This window comes from Oreochromis niloticus, linkage group LG13, assembly GCF_001858045.2.
Source record: "Oreochromis niloticus isolate F11D_XX linkage group LG13, O_niloticus_UMD_NMBU, whole genome shotgun sequence".
NCBI classification, from domain to species: Eukaryota; Metazoa; Chordata; class Actinopteri; order Cichliformes; family Cichlidae; genus Oreochromis; species Oreochromis niloticus.
The window spans coordinates 22,705,660-22,731,173 of record NC_031978.2 but is presented as its reverse complement, the minus strand read 5'-3'; the positions used below and the strand labels follow the sequence as shown (position 1 = coordinate 22,731,173).

General features: G+C 41.1%; 1 protein-coding gene across 5 annotated transcripts in view; it reads left to right on the top strand.

Moving 5' to 3' along the window:
- Positions 1-25,514, top strand: part of macrod2 (mono-ADP ribosylhydrolase 2) — a 398,938-nt gene that overhangs the window by 233,457 nt on the left and 139,967 nt on the right. The window lies entirely within an intron of this gene.

Here is a 25,514-nt window from a genome sequence, read left to right as displayed (position 1 = left end):
TGCGTAATTATTTCTCCCAGCAAACTGATGCATTCTCATAAACTTAAAATGATTCCATTAAAAATAAATAGGAGCAGACACCAGTTTGCGAAAGACACCATGTTGTCCCTCAGTCTTGAATACATGAGATGGCTGCGTTGGACATTGCAGTTCTACCTATTCTCGTTTTATGTATTTGGCTAGAGATCGACCAAATAGAGTACACCAAAGATGGAGAAGAGACCTCATAGGCGCTTGCATGTGGTGGAGGCAAGTTGTAACTTGTGTCTGCACCTTCCTTTTATAAGTCGCACTTTACCTCTGATAAACAGTTTGATTACATTCTCTCTCTCTCCTTATTAGATCCAGTTCAAATACAGGTTTACCAATGCTGGCTAACAGCAGCTAATAGAGGCTAACAGTGGCAAACCAGAATTGTTTACCAACAGAAAAGTTCACCATGTTCTCAAAAACTCACCTCACTATTGCTGTTATTTCACAAGAGTGAGTGTCACTGAGTCATTGAATGTCATTGGACTCTTTTTACAAAGTTTTACAGCCTCCGACAGAATAAATAGTTGTGGGTGTGTCTCACCTGACATTGACAGGTGAGGTAAACAATGGCCACTACCCAGAAGCCAAAAAACTCACTTTGCTATATGGGTACACTCACTACAGAACAACCTTGGTTAAAGTTTTTGAGGTGATATTTAATTGACACATGTTTTAATTTGTTTCCTGATTACTTGAAGTGCCGATATTATTCAAATATGCTAAAATATGGTGCGTACAAAATGTGTCTCTTACACAAACAGCAGCAGAAGCAGACTAGCGCTACAGTCTAGAGTTAATATGTTGATCTCTCTTGACTAACTAAAACATGTTTGTCCTACAGTGGCCACCGTAGCTTGAATTGGGAGGGGGTAAGAAAACAGAACTCAGTTAACAGCAGTCTGCACTCTACTGACATCTAGTGGTGATATTTTACTCAGCGTACCTTTAATGTGTACAAGTAAATATAGAACGTTTTCTTATTAATCTGCTTCTCCAGTGAGATATCCGTTTAGTCTTCCAACCCTTGTAACTTTTAAGTATACTTTTAATTTGACTTTTTCTTAAATCAAATCTCACACAAAAGAAAGGTAGCCACATTATCCAGCAGATGCTTTGGTTGGGTAAATATACAGCACTTACTATTCTTTGTAATACGATTGGTTCTCTATCTGTGAGCATTTTCACTGGCTTAAGCAGCTATTTAAAACCAAGTCTATTTTCAGGTAACATAAAACTCTTGGAGACAAATGGCTAAACATCTGAGTACGCCTCCATCTTTGTTGAATTTAATCCTTATTGTAGAGAGCAGATGACAAACGGTGGAGTAGAGGGTACTTTACCAGCTAATTTGGGGATTTGTGTTTTCTGGCTTGCACATCTGATGCCAGTTTTCGTTGGGGTTGGGCCAGATTGTGTCTGGAAGTTGGATCATAATTCAGAAGTCTTATCAATCTGGTCATGTACAGTAAATATTGATATGTTTAAATCCTTAGTTTGTCTAATATATTCTAGTGCAGTAGCCATCGTTCAACAGGCCATTCTTCAATCTCCCTAATATGTGTCGTTTTCCTTCATTTTTCAATGTCATTTAAACCCCTCAACTCTTTCTTGTATAACACCGTGCAGGTAAGTAATAGCTGCACTGTTTATTACTGTATTTTTTTTTTTCTATTTCACATGGAAATGATGTGGACAACTCATATCCCCTAGCTGTCTAGTTGGTTGAAGCGATCACTTCTGTTGCCTCCTCGTGGCTCCTTTTTATTGATTGTCTGTATTACTCCCTGCTATGCACTCAAAATTACCTGCGCTAGATGATACAGATAAATTAAAGGCCAGGCATTTTAACGTAATGCAATTGCAGGGGGTTTGGAGGTGGAGGGATATGCTGCTCTGAATCTCCTTTCCTCACTTCTCTTTTCTGCTCCAGTGAAGTTTTGTAATTAGATTGTCATAGCACAGACTGCTCTCGGGCCTGCTACTGTTTTATATGCAGATGGCTCAAATGATTTGTCTCATGATTTCATTGTCACTGTTTACTTGACTTTGTGTTGAAGTGACAGTTCTGTTGCTCTGGAGGTAAGAATGGCTTAGGGGAAAGCGCAAATCAGAGAGAAATAAACAGTGTTTACATGAGAGTGCTCATAATTAGTCCTTTTTGTGTTCTTGGAAGATAATCCAATTAGACTGTCCAATAATGATTAACTCACTGTATATTAATCACTTTCTAACACAATAGTGCACTAGTTGTTAGGAAGATTGCCAGTGGGACTAATGACAAATCACAGTGATATGAAGGATTGTGCAACAGCTTAAACTCAAGTCATTTTGAGAAATATTAGTCAACTTTTTTCCATGCCCTTACTTGTATATATGTGCTAATGTCAGCTATTATAAACAGGATGTGCAGTTCTCTGGTGACATGTCAAAAATACTTTATGAGTTATACTGTGGGGAATGACCTTTACTGAGTGTTTTAACAATCCCACTGTTCAAAGCTCAGAATTCCAATTTGATTCCCATATTTAATTGTTGCCGACCGTACTTACAGAAAAGTCGTGTGTAAAGTGGTCTGGCTGCTGTACAAGCATGTTTGCTAAAGCCCGGCCAGATCTGTGTTGTGCTCCAGAGGAGCGGGCCAAAACCAACAGATGGGTAGAGCAGAGGAAATGCTGCTGCAGTGTTTGTCCCAAACACCATGCCGAGCGGGTGTCCCTCCTCAGAGACTGACCACTTGGCCTTACATCCACCGTGCTGATGCCAAGAGAGAAGGAGAAAGCGGGAGGGAGAGGAATTGTGCAGCAGACAACAAGAGGAATGCCATGGGAGGGGAAACCAGAAGTCAGCTAAGCTAGATGACCTCCTTTAAACGTCCAAACCTGCAGAAATATACGGATGCTATGTGCAGACACATTAAGTCGAACAACCTTCAGATTTAGCCTAGCAGGATTTGCTCACTGATGTCATGATGCCTTCCACATGTTAGCTAGAGTGCAGGTCAGCCAGGTGCCTGCTATCCTGTGTGTGTGTGTGGGTGGAAGTAGTGCAAGGGGAGCACTAATGCTTAATATGAGCTGCTTCCCTTCTCCCTCCAAATAGGATATAATATCTGCTCTTCATTAATGATGCAAGGCCCAGCCCCATGCAGCAGAATGCATTAGAGCTTTAATCAGCAGATATGATTGCTTTGTACTTCGTCTGACTGCACTAGGGGGCTTAATGGGGGTTTGGTGGCGGTTCATGACAAGGCTGATGACAGGAGAAAAGTGAAATGAAAAGAAATAAAACATTTTAATGATATTCAATCTGACAGCATCTTAGAATGATTTTAAAGGGACGTAGTCAATATAGTCGTTTTTTTTTTTGGCTCTCAGTAGCTTTTGTATTTGGAAGCAAGAGTGTAAAAAAATCCCTTAGTCATAACCAGCATCTGAGTCCTTTTCAGTGGTAATTTGGTCATAGAAACCAGGATTCTTTCCAAAGGGAATAAAGAACACGACAGAGTGAGATGATCCTTAGTGGTGACTTCAAAAACTGCCCAAGTGCCTTTCAAGCCACATCTAATCTTTCTTCTTTTTCCTTTTTCTGCCATTAATTTTCATCCCAAAATAATGAAATGCAAATATTTCTCATCAGTTCTCTGGGAAAAGACTTGTGACTAATTAGAGATCCACAATGTAAAGAATCCAACAAGGGACAGGACTTTATCCCTTTGGGACTCCTCTGGTTCCCACTGTTATTCTTGTACAGCATGCATACTGGAGGATGACTTTGATGAGTTTTTTTGTTTTTTTTTCTGGCCAAAATGTACCCCAGCTGTCTTTGCTGCATACATTAGACACTGTATCTATCATATGTTCTCTCCAGCTTTTTGAAGCATTACTATTTCATATCATGGCACCACTTTCTAGTTGATGGTATTACAGTCACAATTGTCTTAAGAGCTTGAAAAAGAAGGAAACTGGACTTTTTAAAGTTTAAGTTAACATAAAGAAGTCCAGTTGCCTACTTTTTCCAAGTTCATAGACAATCATGACCTGAATGACCGAAAGCCTTCACAGACAGTCATGGACAAAGGAAAGTATACAGGTTTTATATACTGGGCATAAAAAAGCCTTTAAGAAGTTGTTTAAATGCAACATCTAATGAACAATCATGACTTAATACACTGTGTTATTAGTTATTTAACAAAAACTGAGCCAAAATGCATAAGCAGTGTGTGAGAAACTAATTGCACCCCATGATTTAATAGCTTGTAGAAGCACCCTTAACAGCAATATCTTGAAATAATGACTTTTTTGGTAATAATGTGAGAGACTTCATCAGTCATTCACATCTTTTTGACCTACTCTTCTTTACAGCGTTTCTTCAGTGCATTGAGGTTCATTTATGTACATCTCTATTAAGGTCTTTGGAACAGCCTTTCAGTCAGGTTGAGGTCTGGACTCTTTGGTTCTTTTTTTAATTCAGACATTCAGTTGTAGATTGACTGCTGTGCTTGGGATCATTGTACAGGTACTGTCACTGAAATTTAAGAAATTTAACATTTAGCATGGTAATTGAGACCTGTAGTGCTAAATGTAGCTCTTTGGTGCTCTTGTAACATCTCTGAGCAGTGCATGTTCTGACATTTAGGTACATTTACTATGGTGTGCAGTCCTGGGTAGGTTGGCAGCTGTCTAGAATTTTTGTCCCAGATTGATGGTCAACAACAACTGGTTCTTTAAGATCATCGCTGATATCTTTCCACATTGGCATTGTGTTAGCATGCACCCGAATGCTCCAGACCAGCATTGTCAAAACTTCAGCTTTTCTCGAGGTTGTCACACATGCTGATGATCTGTTAGTCGAGTGTATTTGATTATCACCACCTGGCTGCTATTTACCCTCTTAATTCCTATGGCAACCGTAAAGGCGTACTTAGATTTTCACACATCTCTTCAGCATTTTGGCTCAGCTGTTGTTAAATGAATAATAGCACGGTGTAATATGTCATGTGTTGTTCAGCCGAGGTTGTATTTAACCAAATTTACCACCTGTTCAGGAAGAGAGGATTTTTTGATAATGTCCGGATGTGTAAAACCTTAGAATTTAAAGAGGGTGCACTTTTTATTAGACCATGACTGTAAATGTGAAGATTCAACTATGTTTAAAAAAAAAGAAAAACAATGTGTCTTAAGAGTTAGGGTAAGCAGATCTATTTCAAACTGAAATGAATCCTGGTTTTTGAAAGAAGTCAGAAAGTTTCCAAATAAACTATTCTCTTGAAGAAAAGTGTGTGTACAAATGTTATCTCCATTATACTTGCCAAACTGTTGTTTATAATACCTTCTTTGTCTCACAGTGGAATTTTTGGGTTGTGTGAATGAATCTGCCATCTGCTGAATGGGTTGAGATACTTTCATCAGCATCATCCTTGAATCCCACTCAAAGGACTGGTTATTCATGCATTTGGCACACACTTGTATCCTGGAATGAAAAATCCCTGAAACACTGAACTGAGTCAGGATTTATCTGACCATACTGGGGTCTGAAGCTTTGGTCCAAGGTGAAGAATCAAAGCTGCCAAGAGCTTGTGCACCTCGTGTCTGCCAGTGCTGCCAGTACCCCTTCCCTTTTTTACATTGTTATTACATTATGTTCTTCTTTTAAATGCGTTAATATAATATTCTTACCAATTCAAAAGAATTTGTACATTCGTGAAACAAAAATGCAAGTACTTTAAATGAATGCATCAGTGCATCTTTGTGCAGACCTGCAGTTTCGAGTAAAGCAAAGGTTTGAATTTTTAAGTGCAAAGGCAAATCATTCAGGGAGAGTCAATACTACAATATCTAAAAATATATACCAGCCTGGCTCTGCTCGAAACATTTGGGATAATTAGTCTTTTTCTTGATCTCTTTTAGGATAAATTATCCAGCGTGTCTGTTTTGATTCACTGCAAAGGAGCTGTATAGGTCAAGACACTGATATAACTTTTCCTGCAGTGTAGGACATGCTTCATATTAAGATATTGGCAAAGAGGTAATAACCCCACCCCACCCCCCACCCCCCTCAAGGTTCTCGTCCTAAACCTACCTGTTTTTCATTGGAGCCATTATTCTGCACTGACCTCACTTGGCGATAATTTTTAGGTGGGCATTTTAGATACGAGGTACAGGGTGAAATTTAAGTACGTTAATGACTCCTGCTGTACCCACCAAGGCAGAATTAATTTTACTCATACACTTAGTGACTCTGCTCAGAGATGTCACTTAGCCCTTAGCAGAGGTGGCAATTTGCCTGGCAACATAAAACTGTGTTTGTTTAAGAGCTCATCAGGGATTATTGGCTGTTATTATGTCAGTGGAAATCATCAGCCTGCTGTGGAAATTGCCTAAATGGATTTTGTGCATCAGCCATCATGAGGGATTTATGTAGTAGATATTTGATAGGTATGGTCAACATAATTTTAACATTAACATGGAAATCCCTCACTTGTCCATGCCCTCGCCTGCCTGTCAGCGTTGTTTCCTTTTTGCAAACAGAGTCAGGCTGCTACTGTTTGTTGTCATGAAAGAATCTTATTTGTTGTGACAGCTTGGGTCTGTCTCTGTATGTGATGGGGATTTGGCCTGGGGAGGTTATAGTGTCTGCTGACTACCCATGCCTTTCTTTATTCTAGCACCACTGGCCCTTTGTCAGATGTTCGTTCACCCTGAATGTGATGTGACACTTGCTTTCTAGTGAACAGTTTTGCATGACGGCATATCCCTGCTCTCATGTGGGAAAAACTAATAGATGAGCCATATATACTCAGATAATAACGCTCGTCACCCACACATTCTCCACAGTGGTGTTCTTCTGCAGGTTGAGCCCCATTGCTAAAGGTTATAATGCTGAAAATAGGACATGATCTGATGTATGTATACATGCAAATATATTCCTAATTGATTTTTGGTGTTTCATATGCACAGATCTGTAACAAGATGCTTTAATGAGTTGTGATCTACATCCTAGTAGCGCTTTGCCCTTCCTGTAATTCACCTGCAGAGGCCCAGTGGGGAACTGATTCTTCATCTATAACGTCACAACTTTGACTGACAGGGAGGTGTACTCCTTGTGAAGCGTACACAGAAGCCACTCACTGATTATCTCTCCTGTCCTTGGGACATGGCTTTTTTCCACATGTAGACAAATGAATATCAGTCACGCAATTTAAAATCCCCAGTGTGTTTTTTTTAAAGACCTTTGGAAGCCCCCCCCCCTTCTTTTTTTGTGCACAGAAAAGCTATCTCTCTCTTTCTTTTAAGCACAACAAAGTATCGTACAGTGCAGGATTTTATTTATTTATGTTTACAAGACTCCTCTGTCTTCCTGAATGCTAAATGTAGATAAGCTAATTTTCCTGAGCCGATTATCAGCTTCGGAAACAAGTGGGCAGGCCACAGAGCACATTCAAACATAAATTGAAAGAGCAGCAGAGAGAGGAAGAGAACTGTTTAGTTCCCCTCCTACGTAGCTGGAAATGGATCTCAGCAGTGGCATTTCTCCTCGGCTCAGTCCTGAGATTTCCCCCCTAGCTTTAAGAGACTCTGCTGCTTGCCACACTAAATGCCCAGTAATTTATTTGTCCTGTAACTCAATAGGAGTGCAACTGATATGACGGAGTTTCACTATAAACAAAAGGAAAGACCTCTCTCTGTAATGATTTGGTGGTAACCTCATAAGATCATCATTTGGTTCTTCTGTTCTATGTATAAAGTAGTATATTTAAAGAAGTTATTCCTTTATATATATAGAAGTAGTAGTATTTTATACATAGGACCTTATGTATAAAGTTTTTGTAGTCTTTTTGTATATAAACCATTTGACTTTTCTTGTTGTGAAGTTAATGTTTTTTTTTATAATTTGTAAACAGTACAACTTCCAGTCTATGGAATTTGAAACCAATAAAGAAACACAAGAATATTTCCCCTGACTCAGCTTATTAGATTAGGCATGAATGAAATATTAGACTTTGCACTGAGGGTTTTCATATTTTATAAAGAGACTTCAATAATCCTGAGCTTGGGCCAACTTCTCTGCAATTAAGCCTGTGCTTGCATGGACTTCGTTAACTTTGTGATGGAAGCAAGCACTGTAGCATGCACTGCCTTGAGGTCACCCTGACCTTCAGCTACTTTTTGTGAGACTATTCAAATCTATGCAGCATGGACACAAATATGACTCAAAACGCCTGCGCTTGCCTGTTTTCCTGTCACAGCAAGGGTATGCCTGAGAATGACTTCATCCGGGGGACATTTACATTAGTAAATAGCACAACACTGACAGGCTCTTCTATAAATGAGCGAGTATGCTGTCCTATCAAAAGGCGAGATGGCTGCTGGTGGGGAAATGGGACGTGTTAGGGGCATATGAACTGTATATGCCTGCTGACAATGATGAATGTTGGCTCCAAAATACAGTATAAGTGATTTTCTGTGCTTTATTTATTTATATACTCCATGAAATTGGGGCCATTTTGACCAATCTGATTAGGATGCTACTGTATGGGAAAGGAGGGGAGAAAGCTGCCGCAAAGGACACTCGCCAAATGGCCAAATGGATATTGGTCTCTGTCAGAGTGCCTCTAACAGCACTGGTAAAGGGTAAACAGTGACCCCCTGCACCTCCTGGCATGCTCCCTAAATGCACTGTGTGGAGACAGTGTATTAAACTCCTTCAGCTCACAGTGAAAAGAATCAATGCACCGGTAACATTAAAGATTTTAGTTTGTGTTGACATGTCCAGTCCCTTTTGTCATAAGCATCCTCATTCTCCTCCACAGACAGCATGTGATTGAAACCTGTCTTGTGCTCACTCTCGTTTTTCTTTCACTTCTCGGGCAAGCACCAGCGCTAGGAGTCACATTCTTTTAGGAGCCGTGGTACAAAAGCCGTAAAGTTGCCTCTTTACTTCATAAAACTGTTTTATAGGCCCTGATGTTTTAATGGTGTTTACAAGGTTTGGATGAACGCAAGCGTTCTGTCAGAGATTCGTGATCAGTGCTGCTGAGCTGCTGCAGTCTGGCACTCGGCTTTCTTCAAACCTGTTTTATGCCTTGAGAAAACACCACAATTATTCAGTTTGTAGACAAGTCGGTAAGGAAGCACTGAGGAAGTTGCAGTACACTACAGCGGGAGTGTGGTGAATTCAGATACCTTTCCTACACTCCATTCTCATAGAGGAAATGGAAAGCAAACTCTGAGCTACAGTTAATGCTACAGCATGTACATATTCCAAACCAAACCAATCTCCTAGTGACACTGATCTATGCCAATAGTCTGTTTACATGAGATATTATTGAATCCACCATAGTCACTCTTTATTTGTAGCTCCAAATGTAGAATATTTGAAGCACCCCCAAATTTGTCGAGCTCTGTCAATTACAGCATAAACAAAATGTTTAAGAAATATATGATGATTGCTCCTAATTGGACTAATCCTCTTTTCAAATCAGTCTAGCAGATGCACATATATATAGTCAGGGTTTGTTTCGCTTTAAGAACAGCTACAGATAGGGCTTTCAGTATCAGCACACTACTGAATGACCAGTGTGTCATACTACTCTATTCCAATGCCCTTTACACTTTTGGGGCTTTTCCTTCCTTGCATTTTCCCTCTGATTTATTTCAGCCCCAGGGGGTGGTTAGGCAGGTTAGCAAGGTTGAAGCATCAATACATACCCTCTGTGTTTGAACAATCTAAATCATATTAATATTTATCAAGCATGGGCCACCTGCTTGCTTTTTAACTAAGTTTGAAATGTTGCACCATTGCCGTTGTCACAGTTGCTGTCTGCTTTTGGGAACAAAACAGTGTAAATGTGCATGCTGTTTGTAACCTTTCTCACCTGTCTTGATCTCTGCTCTCCCGCTGCGCTTTTTTAAAGTGTCTGTTTGTGAAGTGCGTCACCAGTGGCCTATTCATTCTTCAAGAGTGGCTGACATTAGGCTCTGTGTTTACATAGATCCGTAAAGCTCTCAGTCAATGACATGATGTCTTATGCTCTGTTGAAATGCTGCCATGGAACATATCCATCCCAGGTATGGGGCTGCATACCTGAGATGGATATGTTCCAAAGGCCCAGTCCATTAACACATCCACTTCTGACCCATAAATCACTGTCCAAGGCCTCCTCAGACAACACCGCCCTTTTGGAAGACTCTGGTCTCCTCCGCTATTCACATACGAACCACCTCAGATAAATCAGATCATTCTCTGCTAGAACTTTCATTCTTCTTTCATTTCTGCTGTTTATCTTCTCTCCACATCTCTTCTGACAGATTTTTATTATCCTATGGTCAGGCACTGAGGTTTAGTATTTATTTTTTCCTTTGCACACTGTTTAGATAGAGGGTAATAACATATCATGAGATATTGTGCAGTGAAAGTCAGCCACAGTGGTCTTTTGCAGAGACTTCTTCATTAAAACTGCTCTTATTATGGACTTATAACCTTTAATCGAGTAGTTCTAGATGTGATTAGACCTGATCTGTGATTGGCACAGATTCATTAAAGTCACAAATGAGAAAATGTGTGACCTGTGCATCTTTTCTCGATGCAAAGAGAAAGCAGGAAGCTGTAGATGCTGCACTGTGTTTGCAGTCCTGCGTCTTAAAGTGCTCCACATGCAGTTCTTTGAACCGTCTTGCACTCGTGAAGTGGCATTTCTCTCCCTGTCAAAGAAATGGAGTCATTGTGGTCTGTGTGATGAAGCTTTATGCTGGACCCCTGACAAATTAACTCATTAATGATAGATTTAAATTGAACATGTATGAAGAAACCATTCATCTATTCATGGAATCCCATTTGTCCTGTTTTATGGAGTGGTGCCTTTGACAGGAAGTAACAATATGGAAAAACCTAATCGTCCAGGAAAGATGGGCTTTTTTTTTTTTTTTTTTATGAAGGCCTTTCTCTCCGTCAGCCTTACAATTCCCCAACACAAAGAATTAATTTGAGTTTTTCTTTTTTTCATGGTACAAAAATGATGACGGGTCCTGATTAGAACTTATTATTGTACTTAAATTGAAATGCAAGATATGCCCGTTTTTATGATTATCTGCAAATTTCTAAAGCTTTTATTCACCTCTTTGTAAGTCCTGCAATTTTTTTCTTCCTCGTCTCCTCTTGCATACCTCACACCCTTGCCATGGAATATGGGACAGTGAATGTGAGCACAAAGAATATGAAGTACTATGGCAGAAAATATTTCTTGTAGCAAAGGATGGTGGTGTTCCTCAATCCCTTCTGGAGTATTATGAACGCCAACAGGAAGAAGATTGGATGAAGAAGAAAAAGGGGAAAAGAAAAAGTGAGTGCAGGCATGAAGGAAAACCGAAGTGAAGGGGGGGGGGTAAACTGGAAGAAGAGATGCCAGCTCATTAAACATGTACAGTTAAGAGCCATGAAGCGAAAAGGGGGGTAAAAAATGGGGGGGGGTGAAAAGTTTTTTTCTCCTGGGCTTAGAAGCAGACAAGCTGGGTATGGTCGTGCTCAGTGGGCCTCATGCAGAGCAGCAACCCCCTATTCTGTCAACACACATACGCAGCATGTCATCACTGATAAACCCTCTGTGAAAATGAATACAGTCTAGTTCACAAGAAAAACAGCTAATGTGGCCGAGGCAAGATCAAAAAAGAAAAGGCTCAGATTCGGAGCGATTTCATACAGTGGCACTGATTACTTTTCTCCTCTCATGTGTTTCTAAAACATACATTAACAAGAAATGCTGTAGCATGTGGATATGGTCTTTAATGGAGAGGACCCCATTATTTCTCGCTACTGAGATAATATCAGCTATTACATTTTCTCAGAAGTCATAGAGGCCTCTGCACAAAGAAAAGTGCCTCCTTTTTTTTGCTGGCTGAGTATGTCTGTAAGGGTGTTATTGTGCAGTCTTGGTAGTAGTAATAGCTGATGGGAAAGTTTCATAAAAAGATTTGGGTTTTGCGGAAGGAATGAGATTTAAAATAGTTGAGTAATTCTTTTTAGTTTGTTAGCAGTCATTTTCCAAGTCTTTCATTTATCTTCCTTCACTCTAAACGTATCAGCATAGTATTAGTGTTATGTGTTCTCTGGTAGTTTGCAAGGACAAGTTAATCATTATAATTTTAAGGATTTAAGCCGGATAGGTCTGACAGCCCGAAGCTTGTTTAATGACTTATTCAGAGAATAGAACAGGATTTTTTTTTTTTTTGAAGCAAAATGTGTTCTCATAAGTCTCTCAAATAACTGCCACGATCGGGCTGTCATTATATTACAGAGCCATTATCAGTTGGCACTTTTCCTGAGCAACTGTCCAATGATACAATACGCTGTGTTGCCCTGTATTCCACCAAGCATAACACTGTGATACTGTGTGGCAAACATTACATTACCGAATAAGTGCAGCCTCCTTGGCAGGCCAGATCCTGCCAACAGTTATTCTTACGAGGATCTGATGTCATTAGTTATCTTTTAAGCACTTTTCTCTTTGCAGTAACAAGATTAGTGAACTCCTCTGCATTTTGGAATTAGTTATACTGTGTGGAAAAACAAGAACTTGTCTGAAGTTTGTTAAACTTTGTGTGTGTATTGGTAATTACAGCTCCAAAGCACAGGGTTCAGACCTTTTTCGTTTTTGGACCTGACATTATGCTATGGAGCTTTGTGCCTTTGTTGCATAATCCAAAAACATTTGGGTCATGTGAACTGAACCCACAACTGTCTAAAGTAGATTTGAGTAAATCATTTATGTGCCTTTTTTCTGTGAGCCTACAGCCGTATGATGGACAGGGACGTTTTCTTCCCGTTCGCCTAATTCATGTTGAGGTAGGTTTCAGTCTTCCCGTGACCCGTGATGAGCAATGATCTGTCATGCTGTCTATCTGCTATCATCTATATCTGCATTTCTGGCACCGCCGTCTCCCTCCTCCGGCGCCGTTTCTGTGGATATCATAATGAAGGAATGAGGAGAAGATAGGATTCCTTGTATCCTTGTTTAAGTGTGATATGCAGCACTATGGGCTGAGGAATGTGTGTTCGAATGAGTTTTGACATTCACTTTGCTGCACGTCCAAACTGGTAGCACAGTGCATTATTCACTCATAATGCACTCTTTGTGTAATGCTAATGCTTTCTCCCTGTTCCAAATGCCAATTACATTTTAGCAAACTTGTCACTGCATAACCCAATTTAATGCCAATCCACTTGCCCAATTCCAAATGGCAGTCAAAAAGTTGCCGTCTAGAAAAATAGAGATTGCCGCTCATAATATTAATGTCTCTGAACAGTCTTTGTGGACACCAAAGACAAAAAAAACATGAACAACTTTTGATTAAATGTTCATTCATAGCTCTAGAAGAGTAACCCCCACCGCCCCGTATTCCACTATCTTCATATGAATTTCTGTGGCTCCTCTTGAGAGTCGTCCAGTATAACTTATTTTTATGTCAGAGCACTTCAGTGCTTTTCCATTTGCAGTTTTGCAGGTAAGAAATGTTAAGCGTGGGACATAAAGTTTCACTCCCGACTGATCGCTAGGTCAGTGGCAATGATGCGGGGAGCAGAAAGCAGATGTTCGGGCTGGAACAAAAGTAGCCAAGGGTTTAGTGGCCAGGAAATGCTAGGATCTCACATTGTGAGAAAAAGACTCGCTCTCACATTATCAGCATTCACATTACAAGCTCATTAAGAAGAATAATGGAGCTCAATAAAAGCAATCAGGCTCTGAAATAAACTACAATTAAACAACCTTATTTTTCCCCATTAGAGGAGAGGCACCCCTCTGGGCTAGAGAAGAGGGACATTGCTTCAGTCTTTCCCTGTCTGCCACAGACAGACATTTTTACTTTGCAGTCATGACAGCCACATACTGTAAACATCAGAGGGAAGGCAAACAGGACAAAGCGGATTTTTGAGTGTTCCTGTGTTTTGAAGCCTCATAATGCGTCTGTCATGCTAAACAAACACATCCCAAAGCTTTTAATGTCTAGTTAGATTGCACAAACACATTGTTTACTGTTGTCTTTCTGCAGAGCATCATTCCCTACATAAATCCACCCAAAGCTCCAGCATGAAGTGCGGACTGTAGTGCTTGAGCACGTCACAGGGCTTCGGTTTTGGAGCTGCCGCACCAGGAAATGCCTGTCTGCTTAGGAGCTGTAATTTAATTGAGGGATTAGTATGACTGTGCTGGGTATAATATACTACTTTCAACACCTGCCATTTAACCTTGCTGGTGGTGAGCAGGACTTTCAGGAACAGAGAGAGGGGTTACCTTTAATCGTCAACATGCTGGAGCCCTGAATGGTGGCTGGGGGTTTTCAAGCCCCCTTATTGATTCCAACAGATGGCAGAACCAGAGAGAGTTTTTTTCCGCTGACTCCATGCCCAGACGAACAGCAGTGGAGAGCCTGCCATGGCTTCATTAAATATTCACTCAAAGCAACAACACACACACAAAGACAAGACACAGAAGAAGCACAATACAACTTCCAGTGTGCAGATATTTAGGCAGACCATCAAGCTATATCGAAAGAAAATGACATTCACCTCATTTCCAAATTTTTCAAATATTGAACAGTCTGCTCCAGTGCCTTTAAAACCCCAGTGAGCCTGAAAATGCAAGTTTGAATCATGTTAATTATTAATTCTGAGCTTTCCTCCTTCTATTATCAATCTTAGTTGGAAAAAGATTATCCATTTATAATCATATCTAACAATTATCGCGCTCTTTCGGAGAAGCTGTAATTTAGCATTTCATAAAGCACTAATGGAACAAGTTGGGATGTGTCGCAGGAGAATTTGACAGCCTGTGCTATCAGACTGCTGTTATGCATGCGAAACGCTCCCAAAGATCTTGGACCACCTGAGGATTTGTTTATGTTAGAAATTAACTGCAAGAAAGATGATTGCTGGGCAGGTCAGGAAAATAATTACAGGGCTCCGGCGATGTCAGGCGTTACATTAGGCCGCATCAAGACCTGTCTCTGTTGTCCAGAATTAAATATGAAAAGATGCAAATGAGACTTCAGCGCTTTGCGAGGATGCGCTTCCTGTAGCCCTATAACAAGCTCATTGAGATGCGGCGCCACTGGTATGAGATAGCTGCTATTTATTCTTGCAAAATGCCTATTTTAATACGGGCTTCTAGACTTGCTTATGCTGAGGCGGTAAAACGATGTTACGGCATAAAAAGGTTTAAATTGCCGCAATTATTTGAAATCTTATGGGGATTCTTAGAGTTCAAAGAAAGAGAGTTTTTAATTGCAAGTTTACTGCGGTTGGAGTGGCAGCATGTTTCATGTATGCTGCAGCTGAACGGGACTTACCAGTCGGATTCCTGCTGGGCCCATTCAGTTTAAGCACTTATACATAGTGAACTAAAGCACATACGCTAAGGGCATCCACCAAACGGCCGCTGAGATTGCATGAGTTACTGAGGATGAATACCTACCATTAAAAATATTCTTCATCTTAATGAACAGCATGTCCTTTAAGTTATGCTTATATCCAGTGATCTTACGGGGACAGGAAGACAGGAAGTTATTTCTTATAATGTCCCTTAATGGTATATGCGGTTAAAGAGAGCTTGGAACTAATTCAATTGAGCATATTTGTTCATGCTTGAGTTTCAGTGTGTGTTTGAGAGAAGGAAAGAAGGAGTAGGAGAGCAAGCTGTAGGAGATGCGAGTTTTGTAAACACACACAGCTGTATCCTCTTAAAGCAGACCCCGTGGCTGTCCCCTCTTATTCTCTGTTTGTAAGCTATCATACACTTCTGTCACGATAAGAGCCGATGAAACTCAGGGCTCAAATGACAATTCTAAGTTATATTCTGCGGTTCCTTTTCTTTGTTGCTCGTTCTTTGTGTCTATCTTGTCAACTGTTCCTATGGCTTAGAGGGGGCATCTTGTGTACTCTGTGGTTTGTCGCCTAATACGATTAATTTCTGTTTTGGTGTTGGTTTCCCTTAAATTCATTGTGCTGCAGGAGCAAAGAAAAGATCAAACCCCCTCGCCCAAAAATCATTTTTACGGGAAAAAAAAAAGTGTTTTTGTTTGAAGCTTGTTATTTTGACTTGTCTCTGTGTTTATTCAAAGCCATGACTTAGCCATGCTGTACTGGATTCTGTATAAGCAGTTTCAGTGTGGTGTTCCTCTCTATCTGCTTTTCTTTGTTTGGATGTCTCCCTCTCCAGGATCGCCAGACTGTGCAGCATAAATCTGATTGGCAATGCATCACTGCAGCAATGTGTTTTTCTTTCACGCACACATACTATGTGTAAACTGCTAACAGAGACGCACTGAAATGGCAAACACGGGGAAGATATTGAAAAAGATGTTCGAATTTTGTGGGGATATTTGTTTGAAACAGTTGCTCCTTGTTTTCAGTTGTCAGGTGTTTGATGCTAACTTTTCCCTTAAACTCTCTTTTATAGCCGTTTTAAAATTTTGACCTCTGAAATGGTATATTTTACCATTAAGTTTTCCTGGCTAACAAGTTAAAGCAGAGGGCAGCTTCTTTTTTTCTCATGGTGATACATGTAACTTTCTGCACAGGTATATTTAAAGAATCTGTTAATAGATAATGCTTTAATCCAGATAATGCTTATGGGGATTTGCTCACAATATAAATTTAAGGATCACTATTAGACATAAGAAGATAAAGCTCTAATAATCCCTACAACATATTATACTCTCTATGCTACAGGAAACCATGCAGAGAGGTTCTCTGGAACGGCTACTCTACTGGAGATATTCTGCAGAGCAATTAGACTCATCAAAGCTATACTTTTTTCTATGGGATACCATTGTCTAACACTTCTTTTTGAAATATCCTTGCTTAAATTGCGAGCCGGTGTCCTCTTTTTCAACGCTTCATTTGTCCTAATGCTCTTTTAAATGGGCTCCGGGTGTAGAGATGGACAAGTATTCTTGTGCAACTGCAATGTGCGATAAGTAGCCTCTCATTTGACCGCCCTTGCAGGCCAATTATAAAGCTGTAATAGGGCAACACCTCCTCAGTCTTTCTGTTATTGAACCTCACTGGTCCCCCCCTCACGGTCCCTTTTTGTCTCTGTCATTTTGCCACGTTTCCTTTCTCTCCCCGTCTTCCTTTCTCTCCCCCTGCGGAAAAAGGGTAGAGAGGGCAGGCGTGGTGATGGCCAGCCCTAGTGTCCTTTAGTGTCCGATAACAGAGCCTTCCCATCAGCTGCCTGCCTCAGCCAAGCAAGGCCTGGCTAATGGATTTGGCTGGCAGGCATACATCCCTTCTTCCCAATTGAGCCACCCTGCTCTCTCACACACCTCTCAATTATTCAGTCTGCACTTCTATGCAAATGCTTTTCTATTGAAGAAAAAAAAATCTGCCGTTATTTTCATCCGGTTGTTATGTGTGCTGATGCGTGCGGCTCTGGAGACTTGTCGGGTGTGACATATGGTAAAGCTAGTGAGATGGAGGATGCTGCCTACTTGCCAATCCCTCATCTCCTTTTAGGCGAAGCTCCATCAGACCTGAACCATTAGAGGCTGATCTATCGAAGTGCCGTTCACAAGTGGTAACACTCTCTAGCAGTTCCCTAGCAACCGCCGCAAGCGCTGGTCTCTTTCACTGTAATGCTCAGTTGCTTAGCTACAGACACTGACAAAACTACACACGGCTTATCTCCCCATGGAGTTAAGGACCAAAAACCGGTAGTATCATTCCAAAACTGATAACTGAATGGGAGCACGTTATAAAAGATGACACAACACAGCGTTCTCTTAGCTGTGAAATCTCAGTATGAACATTGCAACAACATTGCATTGTTTACATACTCAGTAGTTGCCACCGGTTGTCTCATATCTCCAAGATAAAGAAGTGTATCGGTTCTGAAACCAAGACCAATACCAGTCATGACCTTCCCCTGCACCATTGTCCGTGCACACCGCTCTGGAACGTTTGTGATATAAGGAATAGAGGCGTTGACTGGACAAAGACGTGTTGTAAAAGTTAGGCAAATTAATGTAAACAGAGACAAACCAGGAGGAGGGTGACAGAGAATCTGAGGGATCTGTAGGCAGCTGCAGGGACAGTACTGAAATGTTGGCCAAGCTTGCGGTGAATTGAGTTTAATCATTTCTTAGTAACAGCATGTTCGCTGTTTGCATAGCAGCATGTGCGTAAATATAGGATGAATAATGGCAGATGAGAGCTGCTAATGCCTGCCTAAAGCAGCAGTCATGATCAGGTCATTATATCTGTGTTTGTGCGTTGCTCTTTGGAGTCATAGGGTGGATGAAGGGCAGTAGGGTGCAGGGAAGATAGGATAGGGGTGATGGTTTTGGAGGACTGGGTAATTAAGGCACATAAAAACAGCTAGCCTCTCCGGTGGCAGGAAGGTATGCTGCTGATTTAGCTCTCCACCCTGCATGCTGGCCACCTGTTAAAGGATTTATTTCCCAGGCCAGTGGTGGTGCTTGACATCATCAGGCAACCTGTTTCTTCTCTTAGCACAGCGGAGGACAGCAGAAGACAAGAGGTTACTCTGTTTAGCAGAAGAAAAAATAACCCAGAGATTTTGTTTTCGCCTTTTCTCATTTCAGGCTGTCAGTTCCCATTAGAACAGATTTAAAATCAAAAAGTTTTTGTCTTCAGGTACATTTTCACAGGTGTTAAGAGTGTTGGGAAACATATTGTTTCCCGCTGCTCTTTTCCAAGTGTGTGGAGAGCAAGGTGCAAGGAAGAGAAACTTCCCTTCTTAAGTCACCTGGGAGACATCGTGCCCTTCCAGTAGCCTACCTCAGCAATGTCACATCCCACCTTAGCAGATGCTTAAAGAAAACACCAGCAAGTGCATTTACCCCCATTTCACACTCTCATATTTCATTTTCGTGTCCACTGAGGTTACTTTTCCATTTTCTTCTCCACTGCAGATACTGCAAGGTGAAAATTGTTTGTTGCCTGTTTATTTATGAGAACTGCAGTAAGGGGCAATGTGTTTACCTTAGCCACAAATCTGTGTGTATTTTGAAGAAGTCTCAGAGGTAATTTCATGAATCTGTAGTTAGGTTTATGCTAACAAGGCCAGAGTAGACACGCCCCCAGATGGCAGCATCTCTCTGCCCCCATGAGAGGCAGGCACCGCTGGGCACCGCCGGGCTGTGGAAGGACCTGCTACTGCCAAAAATAATTAAGCATGCTGTCACAGACTTTTTGCTGTATTAACACAAAATGTTCATCCAAGTCTCAACATGGGAGAAGGCCCCTGCCTCCAGTCTTTTCTTTTCCAGATATGCACACACACATACACACACACACAGTCACACACAACCACTGCAGCGCTCACTGTTTACACACGATGTCACTGCCAGTGCAGAAGTAAGTTGTCTTTGATCAAGTGTCTCACAGGAGCAGTGCTTTGTAAACAGCCAATAAGATTAGGCCCTCACAGGGCCGCAGTTCCTCATTTGTTATTGCGTACTTTACAGATGCTGTATAATATTACAAAATATACCTATAATTGTTTTCCTGCATGCAGTACAAGTCATATCAGTGTGCAGCATACGTGATCATGGATATACAGTTGGATTGTTGCAGAGATGTGAAGTGCTAAATGAAAAATTAAGCTGAGTTTGTGTACAAACCTAAACAAGGTGTGAATCTCATTTCTAGCTATATGTTGGCACACTGTGATTTTACTGGCCGCTGTTTCTATGACAACATGGTAATCAGTGCGAGACTGATCTTGCAAGTTATTGCTGCGCAGTTATACGGTGCCATGTGTTTTTTTTTTTTATGTTGATTGACGTATTTGCATTATTAATTAGGATTGTAGCAGAAGTAAAAGAAACAGGGATATGTGCCGCATTCGCAGCCGCTTTAGTGCTGAACAGTAACGGCTCTCTGAGGTCTTCATAATTTTTGTTATTATTCATTTTTTTATTCGTCACACATTTTTTGTTTGTCATTCAAAGTGCCTTAGGCAGTCCTCCACAGTGTTTCAGGTAGGATCTTTTTAACAGCACCAGGCAAGGCATTAAAAAGCCAAACACTGAGCTAGCCTTTTTATGATAGCTCCAATGCATCATCCCTCATGAAAACAAAAGCGTTTCATTTGTATTGTTATAAAGAAATCAAACATGGTAAAGCAAAGGCTGTCAGTGAAATATATATATGTGGTTAACCATAGAAACCCAAAGTATACCCCTGTCTGCAGACAGATGTTTGGACAGCTGGTGCTTTGGGAGCTTCACATATCCCACAGACAATTTTAACTGCGTGTAACTCTTAGTTTTAAGATGTTAAAAATGTCAACTTATCTTAATACTCGCATCTTTTTTATCTCACCTTACCGAGTTATATAATTGTCAGCTGTGAGGCTTTGGAGTGTAAAACTCATCTGTTTCCATCATTTATCCTGAAGTGTGCAGGCACACCGACAGCAACCTCGAATTGCTGTCCATCCTTTAGATTCTCACTGTCTCTTCACTCAGGTGTGGAGAACTATTTTCAGCTCTGCCAGAGCGGCAGCACTGATGTGTGCAATGTTTTTCACCTGCTCTTCATCATTTCATTTCATATCCTGAAAGTGTTTACTTTGAAGAAGTGCTATCTGGCTGATGTGTCTGTGTTGTTTTTTGGCTGCTTTGGGCTGGATTTAAGAGGTTGTTTTCTTTCTTTTTTTTTGCCTCTACTGAAAAAGAAAAAAATCGTTGGCTTTTACAAGCCTTCTGATCCGCACAGTCTAACTGCCCGGACGTAGCTAAATGAAAAACAGCATTTGTTTGACTTTTCTCTGATACCTGAACAAAGGTTTTCATAAGCTGGTGCTATTTGGAAGGAAACGCTTTGTTTAACATGAATCTGAATTCTTGTTCCTTTGTGGGGTTTTATTTACTACTTCCTGTTTAACTATATAACCAGCAGTGTTTGGGCATATTCCTGTGTCTCTCTATTTTATTTATTTATTTATTTTGGTTTCCTACAGTGGGCTTAAATCTAAAATCAGATGGTGAGGCATATTTTAAAGGTCACTGTGGTAGTAGTAGACATCTGTTGGATCTGGCAGAAAGGGAGACCTGCTTGTGTGCTTAAAGGCTCTGGGCTAAATGATTTCTCTTAGCAGGGATGAAACTGATTGCTCTAATCACCGTATAAATTTTGTAGGTAAAAAAAAATCAAAAAAAATCTCTGTAATCCTATTGCGTCTTGCATCCAGCACTAAAGTTCCACTGCAATTTCCCTCTCTCCTTCTCTCTCCCATGTATGCATCACCTAAAATAACCAGCTTGTTCCATTTATTGAGCGAAACTACCAAGTTCTCATAGCCCTGACCTCATCTCTGCTTTGTAGAGACCACACATCGGAACGTCTCTGCCCTGCCAATCTAGCATAGTAGCCCAAATTATTTCATTAAGCCCACATTTTTGTGAAAGTAAGATAAATGTCCATGCAGCATGTGGCTCTGATTGCCAAACTGCTCTGAAGAACAAGAGACTGTTGTGCAAAAGTCCGGGCTGCTGTGAATTATAGGGACTGGGGGGTGGAGGCGGGGATGGAGCAGGGATGGACTCCGTCCATCAGGCTGCTGCACTCAGCGCTCTCGGTACACAGTCTGTGACTCAGCCATACGGGGCCTCCCATGTTTGTTGAACATATGGAAACATCAACCGGCTGCCTGTGTCATCAAAGCTAACCCTAAAGTGCACCGTGCATTAGTAACATTAATGCAGGCCTGCTGAGAGATTGAGCTTCACTCTGTTATCTGCTGTTTGTGTTTCTTATCTAACAGCGATACATCAGCGCACACGGAAGGCCGACAGGTTGCTGCGCCAATTCTTTCAACTTTTAAACTGCATCAGCAAATCTTCCCCCACCTTTTTTAAAAATCAGTTGCATTTAGAAAGCATCAAACCACAACAGTAGTGGTGACAAAACCTCCTGCAGGAGCGAGACATCTGAGGAGGATGAGGAGAAAGAAAAGAGGGGAAAGAAGAGCATAAGGAGACTACAAATAGGACAAAGCACAAACTACAAGAAAGCAAAGACAAAATACTTGTCAACCAAACTCCATATGCTCTGTGATGACACGACCACGTATCCAAGCCATTCCTACAAATGCGATAAAGACCATTAATTATCCATTGTTTAAAACAGTCACTTCAGCATTTCCGAAAGGCCTGCGCAGAGCGGCGGCAAGGTCAAACTCTGAGTTTAGTGCAGCACTCAGAAAAAGGCCCCATAAATGTATGCATTTCAGCATTTCCCATGCCACTAAAAGGCGAGAGTTTATATGTGCTCTACTAAAGGCTTCTCCCTGGTGAGACATTTCTGTTGGGGGTAACAAAGTGAGCGTATGCACAGCGTGGCACAGCCCTCGGTGCAGAAATGGCTGCATCCGTGATAAATACACACGGCAAACAGATTGCAGTAAAAGCAGGTGGGGAGCTGACTGATGCTACGCGTGACCTTGTGTTTTCCAGACATAAACCTTTCTGCAGTTCAACGTATTTCATTTACAACGCTGCTGAGAGACAGACAGAGCTATTCAGGAGGAATTGGGGGGGGAGAAGAAAGAGAGATTGATTTGAAGCAAGAGAAAAACGAGAAGGAAGGAGAATTGAAAAAGAGACCGAGCTTGGCCTGCTTCCAAACTGGCACCTGATGAGATTTTATTCTGCCATCTATCCAGGGTGTACTTCCTGTGGGTTAACGTCAACTGTACCCAGCGAGTCTGATCCGCGTTCGAATGTGGCCGTATGTTATCCGATGAGTAATGTATTCCCATAAGAGCATGTTTCTTATAGCTTTTGGTCGTATTACACGGGAAGTCACCGAGCACAGAGTGTATGTGTGTTCCCTGTCTTTTGATATATTACGTGGCAGGTGTACCACTGCTAGCTAGCTGCTCCCTGGAGGAGTTTGGTCACAGTTCTGCTTCTTCCACATGGGACTCTGAAACTGTCTACGTGGGTGTTTGGAAGCACAGGTGAAGCAGGGCTGAGAGAAGAGACTAGTCTGAGAATGACCTCTATTTATTTTGATGGGGACCTCTCACAGAAATCACTGCAGAGACACACCGTCGGGCAAGTTTTGATGCTGCTGTAGATAATCGCGTGTGTGCGAGTGCATGGAGGATCCTACCTTTTGGGACCCGGGTACTGTGAGATCTCACTGGCTGGATGGGTCCTTGTTACAGCTTCTTCAGTGAAGGTACCTGAAAAAGGCACAGATAAGAGCGTGCTCTCACAGATGGAGTCGTAATGGGGCCATATTCACTCCACTGACTCATGTCTCTTAGAAAAATAGGACCGCCGTAGTCATTCTGTCATTTCTACAAGGTCATACTCTGAACAAGCAACCTGCCTATTGTACTATTGATATTGTGGTGGGTGGACATGGTGATTTAGCGGTTAGCTGCATTCTCTCCTTGTGGAAAGACACAATCTTAACCGCCAGTTTTTGTCTTTTTGTTTTTGTAAATGATATTGCCTGTGCTGCACTGGCTTCTTCAGACTGTTGTCATTTCTTGAGAAAAATGCATTGAAAATTGCTATGAAATCAGCAGCGACTCCTGCAGATTCTCTCTCTCCTACTATACAGAGAAAATGCATGAAGTGTTTCCCTTTTCTTGCGTTACGACGTTGTTAATCAAAATTAGATAATTCGCAGAATCGAACGCCACGTAGCTGTAGTAGTAATCTCGAAGAAAAACGCGTTGTACGTTGAACTGATTAGCCGCATTGAATCCCTCAGGCCCACATTACTCAAGCAGCTGGTTCACTAGTGAAGGAGATAGTTTGTTGTGATTAGTCTCGTAATTAAACCGCAAAGGCTATGAATACATGAGTAATGAGTGGCACCCTGTATGTGAAAGGAGTTGATAAGTAGGCTGTCTCTGTAGTGGAGCTTTTGACAGAGAGGAAGCTAAACCGGGAAATAAGAAAAGTGCTGACCGCTCTATTATGACTCAAAGGTAGCTCCCAAAGGTCACTGCCCCACCAGTTTCCTTTTGGTTCAAGCTTACCTGTGTTTTTTCTTGCCTTTTCCCTTCTTTTTTTTCTTTTTAATTTTACTGTGGAAAGGACAGGCTTCATAAAAAAGCATGCCTTTGTGTTAGTATTTGTATTGTACCCTTCTTCTCCAGCTGTTTTAACTCATGTGTAATAAGTGAAATGAATCTTTCAGAACATGGAGAAATTTTTAAACACCTCTTCACATGCACATGAAGACAGGCCTGAGTCCAGCCCCGGGGACAGAGCGGCTCTTTCAGCACAAGATGTTGCGGCCTCCTGCAGTTTCTCCCTTATTGCAGCCTTGTGAGTGCCAGCATGTTAGCCATGTCTGACACTTTGTTTTGATATGTAATAACAAGATTTTCAAAGGGCTTGTGGCATTATCATATTACTTTGAACTCCAAAAATAAGAAAGAGGAAGAGGGAAAAAAAATAAAAGGTGTCCTTCTCAGTGTTTCGGGGGGGTCGTACTTAGGTCTGCATTTGTCAAGTTCATCATTTATTTGAAAAAAGGAAAAAGAGTCTGATTAGCAAAAATATTTATTTGCTTGGGGCTGAGATATGAAAAACAAACAACAACTCAGTTTTAAGAAGTTTTTAGAAGCAAAAACTGACAAAGTCAAAAGCACATTAAAGACCGCAGAAACTAGTGGATCATTTTGATGGTTTTCAGCTCCATCTATGAACAAACTTATCATTAAAAAAGAAAAATCTGCTGGCTCATTTTAGTTGTTTCACACTGCTCAGATACACACTCTAGCCTGGCTAAATAGTACTTTTTTGAAGGTTTGTGACACTAAATGTGTGCAAATGATTCCAGTTTTTGCACAGAGATTTAATAGTATTTATTTATTTTAATTATATTTATTTTTCATTTGCATTTCTACTAAATTTTAACCATTTAAAAGTTGTGTTGCTTTCCAGCTCTTGGGCATTTGTTTGAGTTATTGCCCTGCACTTTGTGGCAGCCTTTCACAATAATATTTATACCCATTTCCTAAGCCTTACTTACTAAACATAGACTTGAATATGCCTTTGTAATTACTGTCATTAGGATAATTTGGAAAGCGTGTGGCACATGTTGCTGGAACGAGAGCACATGTAATCTCTCCACCCGCTGTTTTTTTTCTCCGTCAACTCCACGCTGAGTGAACAGATCTTAATTGAAATCGTCGGTAATAGCATTTTTGAAGGCCACATCACTTTCAGTCTTCCTGCTGCTGTGCTTCCACAAATACATGTGAAAATCTCCTGGCATTTAAAGATTCATGAAGCCCAACTCAAGGACCTGTTGGTACAGACCCCCAGCAGAATTACGATGCACCGCCCAAGCTGTTCGGTTGCCCTAATCAAAGTAGAAATGGGATATCGCCGAATTCAGGTAACAAGATCACAGTGTAATGTTGCGCGGCGGAGATGAAAGGCTGCACTGTGGCTGTGTGCGCTTTGTTTTTGTGCATTTAATTCAAAATAAAC